The sequence below is a fragment of the Otolemur garnettii genome, unplaced genomic scaffold, assembly GCF_000181295.1.
Source record: "Otolemur garnettii isolate 467f Iridium unplaced genomic scaffold, OtoGar3 scaffold00243, whole genome shotgun sequence".
Taxonomy (NCBI): Eukaryota; Metazoa; Chordata; class Mammalia; order Primates; family Galagidae; genus Otolemur; species Otolemur garnettii.
Genome location: NW_003852638.1, coordinates 1295777 through 1302876, shown reverse-complemented (window position 1 = coordinate 1302876; position 7100 = coordinate 1295777). Strand labels below are relative to the sequence as shown.

General features: G+C 39.6%; 1 pseudogene; it reads left to right on the top strand.

Annotated features, from left to right (window-relative positions):
* The first annotated feature begins 456 nt into the window (after positions 1 to 456).
* On the top strand, positions 457 to 735 carry LOC111722377 (annotated as a pseudogene).
* The last annotated feature ends 6365 nt before the right edge of the window (positions 736 to 7100 follow it).

Sequence of the window (7100 nt, the reverse complement as noted above, 5' to 3'; positions counted from 1 at the left end):
TTCTCAGAAAGCAATACGTAAATAAATAACAAACAAATAAAAATAAAAATAAATAAATAAAAAGTAACTCCAGAAAAAGTAAAATCTTATACAAGAGAATATACAAGCACTGTAAGTACTATATATGACATAGCACAATGTCAGGAGACTCAGTGTCACTTTGAGAACCTATGACCCCCTTTCAAAATATGTAAAAAGCCTCCAGTTCTGCGTCCAGGGCAGAGCGGTTTCGCCATCGTTGGTTCCCACAAGCTGCGGGACTCCAGCAGGTTTGTGTCCGTCGGGAGTGGCTTTGTCTGTTGAGCAAGTGCTTTCACTTTTGCCACGAAAATCTGCTTTGATGCTCCATTTTGCCTTTGTAAAGTTTCTGTGGAGGTATCTCATTTTCCATCAAAAAAGACTTTAAAAAATAATTTTGTTTCCGGTGGCAGGGTCTGAAGAAGGGGTGGCAGCGCCATGTCTGGCTGCAAAGGTGGCAAGAGAAAGCCCCTGAAACAGCCTAAGAAGCAGGCCAAGGAGATGGATGAGGAAGATAAGGCGTTCAAATAGAAACAAAAAGAAGAGCGGAAGAAACTTGAGGAACTAAAAGCGAAGGCCACTGGGAAGGGCCCCCTCGCCACAGGTGGAATTAAGAAATCTGGCAAAAGTGAGCTGTTCCTTGTGCCTGAGATGATGATGATTGATTCCTATTTAAACATCTGTATTCGCTGTCATAACATCTTTTGCCACCTTTAGCTAAAATGAAGTGTTGTCTTAGAGCCTACTGTACATTTAAGAATAAACTTTTTTTTTTTCTTGCTGTTTTTGGCCAGGGCTAGGTTTGAACTCACCACCTCTGGCATATGGGGCTGGTGCCCTATTCCTTTGAGCCACAGGTGCCACCCAAGAATAAACTTTTATAAAAAAAAAAACAATAATTGTGTCCTTGAGACATACCATGCACCACTAGCCCTACCATTCAGTCCTCTCTGTGGTCTTCAAGGGTAACTAGTGTTCTCAATTGCAAAGCAAATAGACAGGGACAACCCCCTCTAGCTGCAGGTTTTGCATCCTTGAATTTGACCTACTGTGGATCAAAAATATTTATAAAACAATAAAAATATCAATATAATAATAAAAATACAGTTACAAATACAGTCTAACAACTACTTATATAGTATTTACATTGTGTTAGGTATTATAAGTAATCTAGAGATGATTTAAAGTATATGGGAGGATGTGAGTAGGTGATACGCAAATACTACATCATTTTATGTAAGAGACTTGAATATTCAAGGATTTTGGTCCCCTTGGGGCTCCTGGTATCAATCCCTCTCAGATACTGAGGGACAACTGTATGCATTGCTTTGTGCCCAGACTTTCCCTTGGAATTTGTGCAACTCCCCAATTGTCATATATCATAATTTATTAATTATTCTGTTGTTGATGGTGAATAGTGAGTATTCCTGTACCTATCTTTTGGTGCATTTCAGTTGGGCAGACACATTTCTGTTGCATGTCATGTTCAGCATTTGTACACATCATAACACAAGCTTCCAAGGTGATTTTTCTCAACTTACAGTCCTGATAGCTGGACTGTAAAAATAGCTCCTGCTCCATAATTTTGCCAACATTTGTATTGTCTACTTGAAAAATATTAGGTATGTTAGTGAGTGGTAGTTCATTATGGTTTTAATTTAACTTTTCCTTTTGACTAAGAAGTAAAGAAACTTTTCATAAGCTTTATAATTTTCTTTTTCGGTTTTACTTTTTTTCTTGGCATGGTTTTCATAGTGGTTCTTAAATCGATGAACCATCGTCTTTATTTGATTTTGAAAAATTGTCGACCATTACTATTTCACCTATTGCTTTTATCCAATCTCCCTTACCTTTCCTCCTGGGATTCTAACTACTTATGCATTAGACTTTTCGACCGTGTCTCATATGTCTCTCATTCTTTCTTGTATTTTCTGTTTTTATTTCTTTTTGTGCTTCATTTTCAGTATTATTTTCTTTAACCTGTCATTCACCATCTAATTTGATGTTAAACCCATTTAATCAGTTTTTAATATCATTTAATATCACTTCCAGATTTCCATATTTAAAATATTTTCCAGTTTGTAAAAAACTTTTATTTGATTCCTTAAATGTATTCATCATTTGTTTTAAATTTGTATCTTGTAATTCCAATTTCTGATTGTTTGTTTTCTCTTGGTTTTCAGTCAATTGGTTTTAAATAAATTCTTAAGTGCCTATTTCTTTTTCTAATAATCCTTTTTTCTAGGGGGGATAAACCTAGATTTACAGAAAAGTTGCAAAAGTTATGTAGAGTTATATCCTTTGCTTGGTTTCAGTTTCTCCCACTGTTCCTATCCCACACCACCATAACATTTGCCAAACTAAGACACCAACATTGATACATTGCCATTAACTGAACTCTAGACTTATGTGGATATTTTTAACTGAGTGCCAGCTATTTTTAATGATAAATTTTAAAGGTAATTTGAAGCTCTGTATGTTCTTATCTTCTTTCAAAGAGAATTTCTTTTTTCATCTAGTAGGCAGCTAGGCTAGAAGATTATCCTATGGAATTAAATAAACTGAACATGGATTTCATCCTGAGAATGGATCCATTTCTGGTTTACTTTTGGTGTAGACTTTTGGAGTTGCAACTGCAGATCTGGGGTGCCTTAGCCCCTTCACTTTGTTGGACTGTGAACTTCATTTTCTCCCCCCCTTCATACCCATGAGACCCCTAAGAGCTCTGTTCATTTCTCAATGTTTCAGCTGCTACTTTCACTATCAGCTTGAGAATAAAGGTGGCCGGGAATATGCACATCTTACTTCCCTTAGTTTCCTTCTTTCAGGTCTTGAACCTGCAAATTCTCCCTGCCTTGGTTATTCTCTGGTGCCTTCAGGTGTGACATTCCACTTGCCTATTGCCCTAGGAACTCAACTCTCTTTTATATCAATTAAAAGAGGTAGGCTATAGGCTATATCTTTTAGCCTATGGTAAAATTGCTTTCATTACAAAGTACATCATTTGGATTAAAGTCACAGTTTCCAGGAACCCATCAGCAACATTAAGGGAGGAGTTACTGTACTGAAGCAGATTTGCTGGATCATATGGTAATCCTATTTTTAATTTTTGGAAGACCCACTATACCGTTTTCCATGGTGGCTGTAGTATTTTACATTCCCACCAACCATACCCAAGGATTTCAATTTCTCTGCATGCCTATCATCAATGTTGTCATTTCTGTTATTTAAAAATTAAAAAAAAATTTAGTAGGCTGCTGTAGGTCAGTGGTTAGTGAGCTAGCCCCACACACCAGGAGCCATGGGTTCAAGCCTGGCTTGGGCCTGGTAAACAAACAAACAAACAAAAAAATTTCCGTATTTGTGTTTTGATAGAAGGCAGTCTAATGGGTATGAGGTCGTATCTCATTGTGGTTTTATTCAAAACACTTTTTCAATGTCCAGTTTGGATTTGTTTTTATAAGCAGGTGAAACTTAAATGTGGTATATAGCAAGGGCTTTGCTTGGGCCACAATAGGAATTTTACTTGTCAGGGTCTTCCAAGTGAGCTATTGTGATAAGCCTGCCAGAAGGCTGCTTGTCTTGATGGGAAAGCCTCTATCAGAGGCACTGTCAGAAACGCTGTTGTCATTTCTGTCCCCAGCCCAGTCCTGTGGACTCCCATTGTTACCAGACAAAGGGGTCCAGCCATCTGTCACCGTCTAGCCCATACACAGAGATGGGGGATAGGTCCACCATGCTTTCTTATCTGTAGAGCCAACAATTCTGGAGAACAGTGAGAGTAGCCTCTCCAAGACTGTTCTGCCTCAGTTACAGTTCTAATAGTTTTTATAATGGGATTTAAGAAAATAAACTTAGAAAATTTTAACTTGATCTGAAAGAATCATCAAAGAAAACAACATAAAAGTAACCTTTACTCTAACAATACAGCAACCTACTGTGTAGGTATTACTGCTGCTCCCAAAGGCTTTTGAGATAAACATCCTCACGTTCATGGAGAAATCTTAACTAGATAACCATGGGAGGTCTGCGGGAAAGAATGTGGGCTGAGCAAGCTAGGTCAGCTGGCCCGCTTCAACTTAGCTTCTCAGACTTCATCTTGTAGGCTGCTTTTCTGGCTTCACCCTCTCTGTCCTAAGAAAAAGTTCATATTCTGTGCAAACGAAAAAAGTGCTTTTTGTTTAAAAAATATTTCTGACACTGCTTTTTGTCTCTTTAAAGGGTAAACACATGTACCAAAGAGAAAGGAAGTTGTCTGGCTGTGAGTGCATGTTCTGAAGTGGAATCTATTCCTTTCCAACTCAAGGTGGCCAAAGTGTGTGGGGCCATCTTCGCTCCTGACTCTGCATCCCTAGAAGGACCTGCCCACCCTCTGGGAGCCAGTGGGTTTGGCAGGAGATGTACTTTGTGCTGCAAGAGAAGGCAGTGCCTGGGGGATGTCAAGAGACATCTGATTGGACTTGATAGTAAGCTCATAGGAGCCACCCTGGATTAGCTCAGGAATATTTAGGAGAACTTTTGGTGGGAAATAAATATAGAGGGAGCAGCAGGGGACTGGTGAGGTGAAATACAGACTATTACTGCTGATGTGACTCCATGTATACCCAAAGCTGGTGAAATATAGGGAAACCTAAGATGCGTGCAGGTAAACATTTTGGGATCCATTTTCTAGATGGCTACTAGTTGGAGAGGTAAGTTTAACAGCTATCTGAGAAAACCTTAACCTTCACACACATTCCTGAGATACAGTCCAACCTGGAGGCCATTTCTCCCATAGCATTTCTTGCTTTGTTGTACTAAAACAACAATAACAACAAAACCCTCCAGTTCATACATTTTCAGGGAGTGATATCATATGCACGTAATGGTAAAATTAGTCCCAGGATTTTAGTCTATTGAACCGCAACAAAAGGAAGCTTTGTCACTAATTACATAAACCTATTACTGCTGTCATGTAATTGTATAGTTAGTGATTTCAGCCCCACACCAAAAACTGTATGCAGTTATGTCAAGTACTGGCACAAACCACACTTGTTAATAATGAGGGTGATCAAACTAGGTTACTGTGGGGCCCTTAAGAGATCTTGTTTTACATATAATGCTTGTGTTAAATGTGTCCATACACTTGAAGACCACTTTTCTCACCTAATATAAGCAGAGAGGAAGGAATGTGTATGTTATCTGTGGTATGTGTGTATGTTGTGTGTCTGTATCCAATGTACAAAAAATGTGTTTTTCTATGTGGGTAAAAACATACGAACACACACACACTTCCATTAAGAACTTAGAATAGTACTCACTATTAAATTGTAACTAACCAATCAAACCCACGTGTACATTGGGGAGTAAAACTCAATGGAAAGTAAGCAGGTGGGTGGGGACAGGAGGAGGCAGGAGAGGAAGCGGTAAATCATACCTCACAGGTACAATGCACACTGTCCAAGTGAGGAGCACACTTATAACTTCAATTCAAACTGTGCAAAAGCAACTCATGTAGTCCAAACGTTTGCACCCTTGGAATATTCTGAAGTTAAAAAAACAAAAACGGAACTTAGAATATGGAAGTACAGGGTACAGTTTTACCCCAAATGAATGTAGAATCTGATCAGATATGAAACCAGTGGTAGCAGCTCGGGGAGAAAAGACCCCCCCCCACAGGGGTGGGGGAAGGTTGGGTGGTAAGTGCCGGTCCAGGTGGGGTTCAGGTTTGATCAGGACTGAAGGGTCAGCCAGAATGCCAGCACCAAAGGTGAAGGCAATAAGGTCAAGAACTAAAGCTGGTTAGGTTGAGATAGTCCCAGAAGGCCTGAGGGAGAATCTGTGAGAGAAAGGTCCAGTGGCCTTGGCAAGAAAAATAGCTGAAAGATTTCTCAGAGCAAGGGAGAGAGCTGACCTTTTAAAGTAGGGCAATTGGGTTGAAATTCATCTATTAACTCTCTGATGTGCAAAAAAACTGCAACTTCCTCTTTTTCCTCTCATACTGATCATCTTTCTCTGGAGAGTTGCAGCTAATGTAAACTTGCCAAATTGAAAGTAACACAATCTCTGTTGGTTTAATTCAAGTTCAATTCAAGGCTAAAGTCTCTGTGAGGATGGTTCCTCTCCTCTCCTCTCCTCTCTGGGTCCCCATGCTGGAGGCTCTGTGTGTGGGGTGTGGGGTCCCTGCCCCTCCTTTCCTGGGACAATAGCCTCATCAATTACTTTCCATGTCAGATGAGCTACCAGAAATCTTACTTATAGAAGTACAAAAGGGAGCACTAGTGATAGTTTCTGGAGTACACACCCTCCTGAAGTTACCTCCTGCACATCTTCTTAGTCATGTTCTTTGTGTGTTTCATTGGTGGTGTACACATGCTCATAGGCTCACTGTGTGCTTTACTCCCTGTACAATGAGAATATTCACATCCACTCAATAGGCACTGGGCTTGGCTATGGAGAAGATGAAGAGATGAACATACAAGGTTTTGATTATCAAGAATTAAAATCAGGGCAGCGCCTGTGGCTGAAAGGAGTAGGGCACTGGCCCCATATACTGGAGGTGGCAGGTTCAAATCCGGCCCTGGCCAAAAACAAAAACTGCAAAAAAAAAAAAAAAAGAAAAAAAGAATTAAAACCATTACTTACTAATAAATAAAATCTGGACCTAGGTTGTTATCTTGTTAAAATAAAATAAAAACTTTTTTTCAATAACCATTGATCTTATAAGGCTTTCTTGCCAGGATTTATGCCCTCAGTAAAAGAATCAAGTAAGATATTGTTATCCTGGCTCCATGCCCGTAGCTCAGTGAGTAGGGCGCCGGCCACATACACCAAGTTTGGCAGGTTTGAGCCTGGCCTGGGCCTGCTAAACAACAATGACAACTGCAACAAAAAATATATAAAATAGCTTAGTATTGTGGCAGGTGCCTGTAGTCCCAGCTACTTGGGAGGCTGAGGCAAGAGAATCACTTAAGCCCAAGAGTTTGAGGTTGCTGTGAGCTGTGACACTACAGCACTCTATTGAAGGTGACATAGCAAGACTCTGTGTCAAATAAAAAGAAGAAAAATATGTTATTTTTCTAGTTTGTAATTCTATTACTAAT